The sequence below is a fragment of the Triturus cristatus genome, chromosome 3_2 (assembly GCF_964204655.1).
Source record: "Triturus cristatus chromosome 3_2, aTriCri1.1, whole genome shotgun sequence".
NCBI classification, from domain to species: domain Eukaryota; kingdom Metazoa; phylum Chordata; class Amphibia; order Caudata; family Salamandridae; genus Triturus; species Triturus cristatus.
This window is the reverse complement of record NC_140584.1, coordinates 471,962,480-471,978,741: the sequence shown is the minus strand read 5'-3', so window position 1 is coordinate 471,978,741 and position 16,262 is coordinate 471,962,480. Positions and strand designations below refer to the sequence as shown.

General features: G+C 44.9%; 1 protein-coding gene across 2 annotated transcripts in view; it reads left to right on the top strand.

Annotated features, from left to right (window-relative positions):
* The window catches only part of PDE3B (phosphodiesterase 3B), a 1,362,481-nt gene that overhangs the window by 1,222,278 nt on the left and 123,941 nt on the right, over window positions 1-16,262 (top strand). The gene's annotated exons all lie outside the window — the stretch shown is intronic.

The window sequence follows — 16,262 nt, the reverse complement described above, 5'->3', positions numbered from 1 at the left end:
TAGAAGTGGGAACAGGTGGCAAACCTATTGCTAGGCACTAATGGACTTGTGCTGGTCTTTTCTCTTCGAAAGAATGTGAGCAGACCTTGGAATACTCATTCAAGTGTCTTTTAGCGAAAGCGAACTCTTGACTTTGTGCAATCATTTCCTTGGAGTGCCAACGTCCGAGCGAGGCTACACTTACTAGAACAGTTTAACTAAATGTGCAGTGTACAACACAGGGTAACAACATGAAAACTGAATCAAAATGTGTGTAAGTGTGCAATAATACTTAGGCATTAGTGGGCTTCAAGCAGGTATAAGAACAAAACTACAGCAGATCGAAAGTAGATCAGCACATTGGACTTCCATTCTCAAAGCATATAAGTGGTCATTAAGGCATATATGAATGTACATTTATGGTCTCAGTCTGATAGAAAGCAGGCCTCCTAAACTTCCATAATTATCTAGAACGACATTCAGACAAGCTACTGAATTTTATATAGCAACTGCAGGTGAACCACATGGCTGTTAAAAATTTCGCAACTGCGAATATTATGGGAGGTAATAATTCTGTTTTTAAAACTCTGTATGCTGGAAGGTGCTGAGTAAAACCTAGGTTTTTTAATAATGGAACCAGCCAATGCTTCCCTGTTTTTTTGTAGGCTTGACAAAAAAATAAAATGTGCAAATCAGACTCAGCTGGATGGCCACATGCTGGACATTGGGGTGCAAATTGTGAGTGAGACCAACTAGCCATGTGTGCCCTAAGAGGTTGAGTGCCATAGCGCCATTGGAAATAAAGTTTCCTTGTCAATGGGGGGCTTATGTCGTCGAAGACAGATTCCTGGTGGTATGTATCTTTAAAAGTCAGGAATTTGTCAGACAAAGATCCAACCCGCACGTTCATAATTGCCACACGTAAATTATGCTCATGATAAGCCAATTTTAGAGTTTTGCGTGAGATCTTACAACATGCATTAGCTGGGTCAGACCACAGTTCAGGTCTTCCTAGTATTTCACAGGTATGTTTAACAAATTTTAGCCATGGCACCTGGGCAATTTTTACAAGGCGCAGGATATCTTGGAGTTCCACTCTATAATTCATAAGTTCTGGTGTACTCCATAGTTTGTGCCAAAAGATGATTGGTTTAAGGCCAAGCTCCTCTGAGATGGGTCTTAAACCCAAATATAATCTTAGTGGCAGTAGGGGTGTACTGGACGGTAGAGTTGTCAAATGTCTTAGGAGGTTGGTCTCAATTACCTGGAGTACCTGGTTTGCAGTGTAACCCCAGATTTCTCCCCCATAGAGCCCGGCCGTCCTCGCCTGGGTTTTGTAAATATGAAGGCGAGGTCCTAAAGGCTTATAATTCAGACCTTTGGTCATCCTACAGATGGCGCCCGTCATCCTACAGATGGCGCCCGTCATCCTACAGATGGCGCCCGTCATCTGAGTCATCTTTAATTTTACCTTTGTTTGGTGAGAGTCCCACGTCATGAACTGATTGAATATAACCCCCAAATATTCAAACGTGTGGACCCTCTCCAAGCTAGCGGACCCTATCCGAGGACTAGGTCGTGCTGTGGGGGGGATTGAAGATCATATATTTGGTTTTTGCAGCATTGATCTCCAATCCGTGTTGGTTACAAAAGTCCACAAAGCCATCCAGGACCCTTTGAATACCCATAGGGGATTTGGAAAGCAGCAGGGTGTCATCCGCAAACATGATTGCGGGCACCCTGGTGCCAACCAACTTGGGGGAGTCGGTGTTATTGAGCTCGTTCAGGTGGGCAAAGACCCCGTTGACAAAGAGGCAGAAAAGGGTCGGTGCAAGCACACAGCCCTGTCTAACCCCCCTGTCAACGGGAAAGGCATCCGACAGGGTTCCTCCTCTGCCACACCTTACCCTTGCAAAATTGCCCCTATGTAATAACTTCAGAATTGACAAGAGGTCATTAGGTACCCCTAGATCCGTCAGAACGGCCCATAGCCTGTCCCGAGGGACTAAGTCAAAGGCCGCTCGCAGATCAACAAACACTGTATATAAGCTACCCCCCTCAATTAAGACGGACTTCCAATAAAGGAGATTCAGACGGAAGATCTGATCCACCGTTGAAACGCCTCTCCTAAACCCCGCTTGGAATGGACTCAAGATTTCGTGCTCATCGATCCAGAGCTGAAGACGGTTTAGTATCAGTCTTACGAAGATTTTTTGTGGAACGTCGATAAGACTAATAGGTCTATAGTTGGCTGGGAGCAGAGGCGAACCCTTCTTAAAAATAGGGACGATCTCTGCGCCCAGCCAAGTGTCTGGGACCTCCATACCATCCATGATAGAGTTGAATAATAGAGCAAGATAAGGTGCCCAAACATCCTGCTCCTGTTTAAAGAGGTCCCCCGGCAGGCCATCCAGGCCAGGAGCCTTGCCTGGTGCCAACCCGACTATGGCAGCTCTGACTTCGCTGATTGTAAAGTGCTCCACGTCCAGGATGTCATCATCCGGCGTTGGCAAGGAAGCTACCATATTCCCTTCAGGTGAGTGGTATAATGATTGGAAATGATCTGACAATGCCCTAGCTGAAATATTCGTCTCCACTGCCGGCGCCAAGTCCACCGAACCGCTATTAACAATACGCCAAAATTTGCGTGAGTCCCCCATGGCCAATGAAGTGGAAATTGTTTCCCATTTATCGTGTTCCCATTCATTTTTCGCATTATTCGTTAGGGTTTTGTAAGCAGATCTCTTGGCCCTAATAACCTCAGTTCCCAATCCCGCCTTAATGGAGTTCAATAGGCTGGTTTTCGCCTTTCGGCAGGTCTTATTATACCAGGCTGGGCCTGCCGCGCTTCCATAATTTCTTTTTGGGAGACAGGTAAGAATTTCGGATACTGAGTTAGTGAGATCTTTATGAAAATGCCCTAGGTGTATGTATGCACTTTGGGCCATGAGTGCCTGTATATTTTCGAATATGGGAATTACCCTCGCATAAAGTTTGGGTAAGTTCTCTGGTTTGGAGACTAATCTTTCCCATTTCACTCTGTCTATTTTGGGTTAAGACAAGCCCCGCTTCGGCTGACACCCTTTGCTTTTCCCTGGGGTCGAGGCCAGGATGGTCATATTCAAGTTCCAGCGCATTGTGGTCGCTATCACCCCTAGATGTCACACGGAAGTCGATAATATGCGGCCACGAAGCTAATGGAACAAGAATGTAATCTAGTCTTGACTCCCTACCGGGTCTGTTATAAGTAAAACTAGCTGGGGAATCCAGATTTGTCCTATCGTTACAGGCCCGGAAACCGTATTTTAATGTTAGGGAAACTATTTGTGTGACCAGTGGTGTCCATGCTCTAGGCGCCGATGCTTGCAGCGGGGGTATAGACCACTCCAAGTCCTCATCCTGAGCCAAATCCACCATAACACCCGGAAGGGGTTCATAGTGGCAATTAAAGTCTCCCCCAATTAAGATGTGGGTGACTTCATCTAGGACTTGCGCCAATTCCTCTATTGTACGCGATACCTGCGAGATGTTAACTGGCCTTGAGTATACGTTAATCAGGAGGAGACTATTAGCGTTCGGCCACTCGAGCCGAATAACTAAAATGTCCTCCGATTTTTGTGGACAGACTGTGGCCCTACATCCCAAATCGTTAGCCACCCCAACTGCCAGACCACCAGAAGGACGGCCTATACCACTCCATTTTGCTTGTAGAGTGAATGATGCAAAACCCAGATGGGTAATGTGTTCTCTCGCCCAGGTTTCTTGGAAGGGGCAGATGTCTTGGGCCTGTATATAGGTACACCAATCCAGGCAGTTAACTTTATTGCCCAGACCTGCCACATTCCACGATAAAATCTTAAGGGAGGAACAGTTGGTTTTCTCTGGTTGTGAATTTAAAATCACATCAACACCCACATCTTGCCCTGTTGCAGGGTTAACGGCTGGGCTTGCTAGTTGGGGTGCAAGTTCCTTACTTGAACTGGGGACGACCGAGAGGGTCCAAGCCCCTTTTTCCATACCTGAGTAGTCCCAGTTGGCTCTAGCCTTCTCTTGGAAAGCAGATCTACCTAATTGAATTTTAGTATCCCTTCTATGCTCCTTAGCCTCCACCCCCTCGTCTTTTGCGGTCAATCCACCATGTCAAGGGTAGCGAATCTATTGAAGGTGGGAAAATAGTCTAGTCGCGATGGTATGGGAGGAGGATTTGCCTATGTAACCCTTGAGTCCCGATTACCTAACCTTCTGGGTACAAATTCCTAACGCTCCTTTATCTGTTAACAATTGGCAAGTGGATAAAAGAAAGATAAAGGACGTGAGTGAATTGAAGTCCCATGTGCCTGGTGAGTCCAACTACATATATGGGAGACAATGCGGGGATCTCTAAAGTTAATCAGGACACAATCTCCTTGAATTAACTTTCTAGTACTTCCTATCCATGGGACTTGCCTCACCATCAATACCTCACTGTGGATACCTTCCGGAAGGGGCCTATTGGCAGAAAGCCAGTGTATTACCTTATTTTTCAAGGCCCCTTGTGATTCACGGGTGGAAGGATTGAGTTCTGGGATCCCTGTGAGAATCACTGTGTAGGGGATGGCCTCAGGTGGCAAGTCAATAAGTCGATAATTTACATCTTTGCCATGGACATCATTTAAAGATTCAATAAGCTTGGGTTGGGGGCCTGGGCCTTGTGTATTCGTTGAAGGATTAGAATGTAGGATCTCTGGGACGGCAAGGGTTGGCTGTTGCAATTGTGTATCGTTTAAAATCGGACAGCCTTCACTATTTAGATTTACAAGCGGAGGGGGCACAGACGCGGCAGACAGTATGTCACTAGAGGTCTTGTTAGTTACGTTTGGTCTATCCGCTGGTTGAGAGATCCCCTTCTGAAGAAGGATCAAGCTAGTTTCAATCCTTACTAGGCAATTTTCAAGCGGGGCGAGTAAATCCTTGAGGAGAGCACCAAGCTTTATCAGAGCAAAACCCTCCTCCCTCGGTGTGGCATTTGGGCTAGGCTTCTTTTGAGGGAGGATGTTAGAGAATGTTGACCCTTGTTCTTGTGGATAGCTCATGCCCTTTTTGGTCGTTCCGGGTCGGTTATTCTCACTACTGGGATTTAATTTAGGATTCTTTGGCTTGCGCCCTCCTACTATTTGCGGCCCTCTTTTTCTTTTCGGAATAGCCCCTTCTCGGGTATGTTGTGATGTTAAGTCAGCCTGGGGAGACCTAGTAGCAAAGTGATCTTTATTCATTAACCTGGGTGTGGGGTTAGTAACAGAGCTAGATGGAGTGGGCAGCGGAAGGGGTAATAAACTATGCTCGGATTGAGCAGAGATGTCACAATCATTTATAAGGACACTAACATTACATAATACAGATTGATCAGTTGAAACGTTAGGTATTGAAATGGGTTCTCCCCCTAATGCCAAAGTATGCCTCGGAGAAGGGTTTGGAGTTGTAGCATGTTGTAGGGGACCCAGAGACGACCTTCGGACCCATTCAATCTCTTGAGAGATGCGCCTTTCTAGTGTAGAAATTTCATCTATAAGTAAGGAACCAGCCTTAGCAAAATATGTGTCCAGAGTACCTGAAGAGGGCCCCATGGCCTGCGCTGTTTTGATTCTGGTTTCTCTTGCAGACATCCTTGCCGGTTTAGTGTTCACAATTACCATGTAGAGGCCGGAGCAGCGTGGAGTAGGCCCTACCCTACCTCGCCCGTACTCGAACGGCCTCAAACGGCCCGCTCTTTGCCCGGTCTTCGCCCCGGGCTGCGTCCCGCGCGCGTACCGCTAGCGCGTGTGGGCGGGATCCTGATAATAGATGGGAGGTCAAAAGGAGGCGGGGTCGGGAAGAGGAAGCAGGTGTGCTGGATGAGGTTGACGGTGAGCACCCTGGTCCTCGCAGTCCCGAGAGTAATACCTCCTCAGCGTTCCCTCCGTTAGCAGCAGAGCGTCCCCTCGGGTCACAGAGCACCAGCCAAATGAGGACCCAACACAGTGGCAAACACAGTCAATGCCTCTGGGCGACCTTCATAATAGGTTAATTTTGAGTTCGTAAGTACGAAACATCGTTCCTTGTAATTTAAAGGTGATGTCCTTTTCTTTTGTTGTGATCTTTTAATCAGGTTCTCCTCAATAATAATTTCCAGATTCATCTTGACCTCCTTTCCACTGTTTCTCCAGCCATTGAAAATACTACCCTGCAATCTGTCAGCCGCTGTGCCCCACTAGAAGTACGCTGGAGGCGCGCTGTCCAGAGATGCGGTATAGGAGCAGGTGTCCCATGCAATGTGTACCCTCGACTCCTCCTGCGAGGCGCGCACAACTCTCAAACACAGCGCACAGGAAAGTCTGGCTCAAAATGGTACTGACTGGACCACTCTGGCACCACCCGAAGCCGAGACAGCCCCGAAGTTTGACACCTGCCTCTGCCTAGGAATCCATGGCCGTTCCGAGAACAGCCCTTATATACAGATTTTGTGCATTGTAAGCATGTGAACAGAAATAGGCAGACAATGTTTAGAAATGGTTTTCAGCAAACAAGGACAGATGAAAAACCACATGGTCAGCAAAGTGCGAGGGGGAGCAGGAGTGCTTATGGCAGTAGCAAATGACTGACATTTAACAGGTGTACTGGCAGCTACAAACTCTCAGCACATACATTGATTTTAGCTGAGTCAGGAAGACATTTAATTTCATTTCATAAGGCTTTATTCGGAACGAAAGACAAGTCCATAAAAGCACAGCATTAAAAAAGACAACAATATAAAACAACAGTCATGGGCAGGATATACAGCAGTATAAAAAAGTTAAAAAAGCATACTTTTCCTTACATTAATTGATTTAAGGAGAAAGGTAGCTGTGCAAAAACAAACATCAGGGTGATGTAATCCGCAAGTGTTTATACAGCTGACAGAGCAAAAGAAAGTGCACAGTGCTTTGGGAGGTAATATTGTCACACGGACAAGGGCCAACAGGATGTAAATACTGAGATGGGAAGGCAACAAGGTTGTGGACTACTCCGGTTCTAAGTCTAGCCAACACAAACCGATGTGCCTTCCAGCTCACTTGTGACAAATACGGTTGGAAACCTGCAGATTCATTTAGATCATAATAAAGAACACAGGATGAAAGTTCAGAGCTATTTTGATGCCTCCTGGTGGAAAGCTGTTGTAAAAAGCAGTGCTTAAGTTCTGTTTTAGACAACTCAATAGCCCCACAATGATCCACCATAATGTTAATGTTAAAGATCTCTCAAATTGTCCACAATATACTTTAGCCATGGGATCTTTAGATGATGGTCCAAAGAGAGGCAATCAGAAATAATGGCTCTGCACAGTGAGGTCTCTTCTTTTATCCAGATGGAACGCCATAGCAACAGTGGCGTAAGGAGGATCAAATCGGCAAGGTGATGAATACCCAGTTCATTATGCACTAAAACATTAGAGACAGAGCTTGGCAGACACAAAAGTCTCTTCAAGAATAAATTCTCCTCAACCTGAAGAGACCCTGCTGGGGTGTGGCTCCAAATGCCCGCTCCGTATAAGGCAATCGAGACACAACGGGACTGAAAAATTTTAAGCATGTCATGGACCCGTCTGTCTCCCAGTTTCGTGGCCATGGTGAAAATTCCATGGGCGCTCCTCGCCATCTTTGCCCTGACATTCTTATGTTCATTGACCCAAATATTTTTATTTGAAAAAGTGACCCCCAAGTATGAAAAATTATCAACAGCCTGGACCTTCTGTCCCTCTATGAAAAATGAGAACTGTTTCTTTCTGTTCCTACGCCCACATTCCATAACATAGGTTTTGGATTTGTTTAACACTAACTTTCTGCTTTTAATGAATTGGGAAAAGCCGTCCATAAATCGTTGAAGGCCGTTTGGGGTGCGTGAAATTAGGACCGTGTCATCCGCGTATAATAACACAGGGACGGTGTCCTTGTTAATTTTGGGAACGTCCACTCCCAGAGATTTAAGAAAAGAATCCATCTCGTTAATGAAAAGAGTAAAAAGCAGTGGGGCCAACACACATCCCTGTCTAATTCCACGTCTGATCTCAAAGTTAGTGGTACATTCCCCGTTGGGGCCATAGCGAACAAATGCGCGTAATTTAGCGTAAAGACGCGCTAAGAAGAACACAATACCCTCGGGTGCTCCAATTTCAATTAATTTTGCCCAGAGAATACCATGGTCCACCAGGTCGAAGGCACTACTCAAATCCGCAAAGCAGAGGTATATAGTGCCGGTCTTTGCCAGGGTATATTTACCGATGAGCAGGTCTAAATTTAGACACTGCTCAATCGTACCGCGACCCTTCCTGAACCCAAACTGACTCTCAGCTAAAATGCCATTTTTCTCCGCCCATTCTTCCAACCTTACTAGAAGCACTCTACTCATTATTTTTACGGAAGAATCCAACAAGGAGATGGGGCGATAGTTCTTAACATCCCCTCAATTGCCTTTCTTAAATATTGGTATTAAGATGGATTCTTCCCAAGTAGGGGGCACCTCATTACGGACTGCTGCGTTAAAGATATTAGTTAACAAAGGCCCCCAAACTTCAGGGACCAGTTTGTACACATCGATTGGGACCCCATCTGGACCCTGTGCTTTTCCTCCTTTACTGGCCCTTATGTTATCTAAAACCTCTTGGACAGTAATATTCAATGGCATATACGGCCACCTATCCCCAATATCCCTAGATACAGTGTCAGACTCAAAGATTTTAGAAAAATGGGAAACCCACTCTTCCTTCATAACGTTGGAGGTTAATTCAGGGATTTTATCATCTTTGAGGAATGGGGAATTAACTGTTTTCCAGAACAAGGAACTATTATTAGATTCAGCAGCCAAGGTCAAATTGTCCCACGCCTCCTGTTGGAGTTCCAGTTTCCTCCGTTTGAGGGTATCCTTGTATCTGATTCTGAGATCTACAACCAAGCGCTTATCTCTTGGCGTGGCTGATAAAGCTAACTTTAGTTCCTTTAAGGCCTGGGTACAAGCTGTATTGGACCACCCCCGCAAGCGTTCCTCCTTGAACCTAAGTGTACTGGTAAGCTTAGAGTCAATGACCGCATTAATACCAATAAAATACTCAATAGAGCCAATAGTACCTTGATTTTCTTCTAAAATCCCTATGATACCTGCCAGGCATCTAGTAATAATTGAATCAGACATGATTTCGGCTTTGTCCCCCCTCCACCTGAGTCTGGTGCCGTTGGGGCGCACAGGCTCTGTTATTAATACACCCCGTAATGTAAGTCCCATTGTTTTCCCATAACATGGCCTCGACTATCAGACAATTATGGTCACTAAGCTGGATGTCTATGACTTTGGGTGCCATGGTCCAGGCCTCGAGACTCGAGGAGATACAGATAAAATCAATAACAGAATTCGCTCCCCGGCCTGTGAAAGTTGGGCAAATCTCCTCCTGTTCATTTTTCTCATTAACCATAATAGACATATTATGTGAATCAAGGAGACTGTTTAGGGCATCTCCGTAATGGTTATGTTCAAAATGATGGATTCCATCTCCATGACAGTCCACCACCCCACATACATTGACATTTGAGAATGGGCAGGTAGTGGCATTAAAATCTCCTGCCATGAACAGATCAAAGATTACGTTGGAATCCTTAAGGATATCATCCAATGCACTTGATAGTGCACTAACCACCTGATCCCTGGTATCATCAAAGACATTATAAAAGTTTATTAAGAGAATGTTCCTGCCTCCTATTTTGTGCAGCAATAAGATCTGGGAATGAACCCCAACTTGTATGTATTTTTTAACCAGCAAAGGGGTTTGGACAGAAATCAAAATCAAAAGACCCCCCTTAGCTCTACCTAATAGGGAACCTGTAGCAGGTAGCTGGTAAGACGAAACCATTATATCCTTTAAAGTCCCTACACCAGGTTTCCTGTAAGCAGATAATATCAAAAAGAGCTAAAAATTCGGTCCAACCCAAACAATCTGATTTGGACCGGATACCCGCAAAATTCCAACTGGCAATATAACAGCTGGTAAAACCGGAAGCACCGGACCCCATTGGAGAACAGTTACTACCCTGCTGGGAGGTAGCTACATTTGAAGTATCCGATAATAGCTCCGGGCAACCTAATGGGTCGCCCTCCCTGCCCATAGGCGTACAATCTACAGTTGTCCCCGAAAAATTATCCATAGGCCCTGGAGTATGAGCACTTTGACCCGTACCAAACAAGAGCTGTTCCACCGCCATTTCTGGGGATGCCATACCCAACTCCAGCGATGACTCCGAGCGACCTACTGTGTCACCCTCCATGCCCGTAGGCGTACAATCTACAATTATCCCAGGGATGTTAATCATAGGCCCTGATATACAAACACTTTGTCCTGTATCAGGCGAAGCCTGTCTCTCCAAAGTCTCAGGGGGTACCTTACACTCCAGTCAGTCGTTTTGATCCAGTCCGCTAAGACACTGAAAGCGATTAGCGATATTCACATGGAAACTATTTACAAAACTATCCAAAGCTTCTCCCCTCGTTCTCACCCCCCCGTGGTTACTAGAATGATGACTAATATGTTGTCTATAAAAAAGCCCAAAGGACGAAGTGAGATGCCCTGCTCATTGTAGGGACGAGAAGTAGCTCGGATCAGAGCTGTCGTGGCAAGGTGAGGGTTACTGAAGTTAACAATAACACAATCCCCAGAGATGTGCTTCGGGGATGTGCCAATCCAGTTGGCTCTGGTAGTGGCCAAGATTTGATCCGCCAGAGCCACTGGAAAGCCACACTCCCGATTGAGCCATGCCACAGTTTTATTTTTAAGAGACTCATGTGATTCCATAGTGCAATAAAGCCCGTCCTCCCTAATTGGTGGAACGTTAGTCAGGACTGCTACGTAAGGTGCGCAGTCCGGTGGGAGGTTTGGTTGAGGGAGGCCACAATTATTCGACTTCCCCCTTTTGGTGATCTTCGGCTGGTTCCTCAGGAAGTCAACTAAAATAGATAGCACGGGCAGGAAAAAAGACGAGCAGCAGAGGACGGGTGAATTACCAAGGAAACAAAATGGACACCTTAGCCAAAATGGCTGTTGCTTATGCCAAATAAATATTACACGTTTTCCACAGACTGCCCTTTTGGCATAAGCTAAGACATTTTTCTTCTGCTTCTAAAGGGGTACGATAAATGTCATATATATCGATTAACATCATATCGCTGACTTCTCGGTCTACTGCTAAACGGGCATTTACATTTTGGACATTTGTTTTAGATGGTAGACCAGTAGTACAAGTGGAAATACAGAGGGAACAAAGCATTGTCCCACATTGAATACATAAACAACAAGTCCAGCCCAAGTCCATGTTCATGAATCTTGATGTATCTCAGTGACTTATTTATTTTGGAAATAAACTGCATATACAGAAGGTCAATTGTCCGGTGTGAAGACACAACAGCTGGATCCGATGATACAGCATGCTCCTGTCTATATTATTCTCATGTGGTCTCTGTCTGGTTGACTATAGAGACATCGATTGCATGTTTTCCCCTACTACCAGCATGGTGATCGAACAATTGCAAATCTTGATGATAGGTTGGGGAGCTAAAAACACAGGTGGTAGAAGGAAGGCTGTGTACCAGACCAGCCTGGATGTAGGAAGTAGTATGCCTTAGTTCCACAAAAAAAATAAGTGTGACATGATGCAAGGAAGCTGCTTCGGCCTCTCATAGACATCTGCAACACTGTAGTACAGTTACTGTGGTCCACTGGCACATCGCCTGTACTTTGTACACAAATGTGCCAGTGGTCATGGCAACAGAGATAACAAGGGGTCCATTTCCTTAAGCCGACCTAGAATTTGGATACACATAGTTTGTTGCTGCACTTCCTTTACTATATTCTTCCATTTCTAAAGCAGTCCCTTTTGCTTATGGGTCCCCATCTGCATTGGGGTAACAGACTTTGTTCATTAGAGGCATACAGAAGTTTGAACCAAGCTGGGCATGAGCCATTGTGAGAGAATGGCAGCGGTGACAACGGGATTCCTTTTATGTTCTGATGAGGAGAAATCTTGCCACAAACCCAACAGTTAGTAGCATTACTTAGCTGGTGTGTCTGATGCAACATTTGGAGAAATTAATTGTTTCTCAGATTTTGCCGGTATCCCTGTTCATGTTGCGGCAAATCAAAATGACAGTGCTCTTTTGCAGCAAGTGATGTAACAGTAATGTTAGGTAAGGAGGCTCCAGGCATTACTTTCTCCACTACCCACATTACAGCAGTGGTGATGGCAGCAGTCAGTCAGACCAAGGATACAGATTGTACAGCCGTTGCACATTGTTGCAGCGATCTCCTTCTTAGGTGAGCTCATTTTCATCTGCAAACAACAAAATAGATGATGCCCTAAGGTCCTGGGCAGGCGTCTGTTTCTTCACTAACATTGAGGCGAGATGTCACTAATCGGCTACCCCCCTTTGTAGTCCGTCTTTAACCACTCAGGACAGTGGCTCAAACAGTCTCTTTCTGCGCTGAAATGTCTTTCTTCCTGGATCGAAGCAGATATCTAGATGTACCAGGGATCGTGTGGGCCGCCGGGAAGACTTCCTCAGGTCTTTCAGGTGACACAGCTTGTCCTTTCTCGGTGACCAGCATGTCGCGGTGATCTGTCAACACAGCTGGGCTCACAAGGGCATGCAGCATGGAATCGCCACGCCACAGATCGTGGTCTTCACCCTTCGACCTGTCTGGAAGGGCTTCCCAACCTGCTGATAGATAGAAGACAAGCTGTCAGTTAACCGGGACAAATAGTCACTCATCAACACATGAGGTACATCATGTATAGGGCGAGGCTTAGGGATTCCCCAAATATTCATGGGCCTGCCCAACACAACCTCGTATGGCGTAAAGCCAGATCATGTATGTGGGATTGATCTGATAGAAAGTAGTGCTAGGGGCAGAGCATCAGGCCATTTCAAAGACGTGGAAGCCTGTATTTTAGCCAATTTCAAGTTCAGGGTGGAATAGTAATGCTTCACCAAGCCTGCTGATTGTGGATAAAAAGTGGCATGAAATTTCTGCTTAATCCCTAACCCTTTCATGACATATTCGACAACTTGCCCAATGGAATTAGTTCCGTTGTTCATTTGCAGGACCTCAAAAGGTGCAGTTGGTGTCGCAGACCCTCCTGTTGGAGTTTGCATTTACTTTCCAGGATTATACTAGAGACAGACCAGACAAGACTGGACTATCTTTTTAGCAGTGCCAGCAATATCAGGATGATCCAAAACATGCAGTTTTGCTATTGAGGATGCATCAACATGTGCCGGGCCATGTGAATCAAGAGATATCAGTAGGCTGTGGGTAAATTACATTTGGTCATACCTTTATTCCTCCAACAGCCCTCATCATCCAGTGTTCCCTCCTTAGACCATTGATCTAGTACATCAGCAGAGGTAGATTGTTGCATGTCCAGCACTTTCTGCCTGGCATCATGCCAACGTTCAGCTTGTGACTTCACCACATGCATGGAGGTGGTACTTCACTGCATTGTGGTCTCACGGGCTGTGTGATCCGCAAATGCATTTACCTGCTCCTATTTTATGAGTCCCTTTCTTGTGTGCACTACATTTAACAATGGTACTTTCAAAGGATAGGTTAGGGCACTAAGAAGATTATGCACTAATTCTCCATGTGTCCCAGGTGAGTTGAGGAAACCCCTTTCTTTCAATAAGCGACCAAAATTATATGCCACCCCGAATGCGTACTGGCTGTCGGTTAAAAAATTGACAAGTAAGTCTGCACTAAGCTCACATACTCTTGTGAGTGTAGTCTGGTGTTCCTAATGCAGGTGCAGAACAAAGAGCTTGGCATGACTGTTAGAAGGCATTCTGACATTCTGTAGTCCATGGGAAAGGCATTGGAGTGTCTTTGGTCAAAAAGGGCCAACAAAGGTTTATTAATGTGTGAAAAACTGCCTACAAAAAAAAAAGGTGAGGCCAATCTATGGACGAACATCCTTCTGAGTGCGGGGTACAGGAGTGTCTAGAATCGTGTGAATGTGGTTTGGTGTGAGTGCATGTCCCACCTTAGACAGGAGGTGATCTTAATAGGTAACCTGCTGTCTACAAAATTGTAATTTCTTTCTAGAGACTTTGTGATGATGGGAGGCAAGAAATAGTAACAATGACAGTGTTCCTTCTTCACACTAGGTAAGGACGACAGAGCGGCATCCTCATTGATAAGACAGAATCTCTCAACCATTGGATAATTGCTAGTTAAAATAACACGCACACCTTCCGGAAAACAACGTATTGTGGCACGAAAATATTTAAGCATATTGATGCCCACAATATTGTCAGGTGTGGTAGGGGAAAGCAAAAAATGTACATGCTGCAATGAATTTGTCAAGTCCGAATTCAAGTGACTGTGAAAGTGGGCTAGGTGTAGGTGTCCCATTGAATCCTATCAATATCATTGTGCCGGACAGGGGAGCCCTAGGAACCAATTTTTTAGACGGAGCACTACAGGTAGCCCCTGTATCAACCAGGAACCGATCAGTAGAACCCAAGACATTTGTGTCAACATAAGGACCCATTTGATCTACTGGCACCTCAACCGGTTCCTAACCCCATCCTAGGCATCCCCATTTATAATCGGAATCTGCAAGGGCATCAGCAGAATAATCAGACATTTGATATTGATTTTGTTTATCAAAAGTATTAGAGTCATTTGGTCTTTGTTCAACTGCTTCAACTCTAGGGCGAGTTCCTGTACCTCCCCGGTTTCTGAATTCCCTGGGCGTCCTCTCATAGTTCCCCTTCCCCGCTTATACTGCTGACCTCGCAAAAGAGGGCACTCAGAACGCCAATGCCCAGTCTCTTTACAATAAGCACACTGATCAGGGGACAAATTTGCTCAAGAGAGAGGGGGTACTCCAGATGTATACATTGCATGTCCGTCTTTCCACCTCCCCTAAATGGTGGACCATATCTTTGAGCCAACATAACTTTTGTCTTTAAAGCTTTATCCTTCTTATCCTCCCTGCCATTTGCTTCCTGTTCCATTCGCTCATAATATTGGACCATAGTCAAAAGGGAAACTGGGGAAGACGTAGTCCAAGAACTCTAACTGGCCTTTAAACGACTAGCTATTTCCGGTAACATATTAGCGACAAATTTATTGACAAACAAATGCTGACCCGTATCATTAGCCAATAACTGACCACTAAAATCATGGAATGTTAACTCAAACCTTGAAAAGAAGTCAGAAACGAACTGTTTACAGGACGCTAACGTAGTCCAATCTATTTTTTTAGGGGGTATGAGAGTTTTTAACTTAGCCACAATAGCTTTAGGAAGATCTAATATCTCCTGAGGTTTCTGCGCAGGCTCCCTTTCCGCATCTATTTGTTCTAAATGTTCCCAGGTATCACCATATGCTACATTGTCATCTATTTTACATATTGTTCTCCACATATCAGGGGGCAAAATAAGTCCAAAGAACATATCAGTATCTGGCAAGGTCATAATGCAGAAGCTAATGGCTCCTTCTGCCTCCTCATAGAAGGAGGCAGGATTTTTCTGGGGGTCGGGCAAAGCAGCTTGAAGAACCATCACATCAGCTCTACTCCAAGGAGTATATAATTCCTGAGAAATTTGTCTATAATCAAATATTACCTCCCAGTCGAATTTTTCTACAAAATAAAATTGCTCTGCACTGTTCCACTGTTGAACCATAGTTACAATGAGCGATGCCACGTGAGGCCGGCAAACCTCCTCCCTAGCAGTGGCTTTTAATTTATCTTTTTATGCTCTAGTCAAAGTAGAGTGAGTCTGTCACCCATCTTGCTTATCTTTTTCTTCTGAAGACAAATGCTAGTTATCAAAAACCTCATCCTCAGGGGCACTTGGAGTGGGGAATTTATACGGGTGTGGGGGTTGATCTAAGATGATGCAGTCATCCTAAGGGTTGTAAAGTATGGGATAAATAGGGCTCCTAATAGGGAACGTTGATTGGAAGTAAATGGCCAGTACCCTATCTTCTTTTTCTATTTTTTCCTTTTTTTCTTTCTTTTTTCTTGTTTTTTAATTCTAGCGCTTTTTGATGTATCGTTTTTCGTTGTTCTTTTTTCTGCTAAATCTTCTGCTCTTTTCACTCTCTCTCGTACTTCTTTCTCCCACATATGCACACAATCAAACATATCCTGTCTATTTTTTCTTTCAAATAAATGCTACTCTACATATTGAACCTTTTTTAAATCAAAATGACCCATTCACAGGCCATTGTAGATCAGGATCTTTCT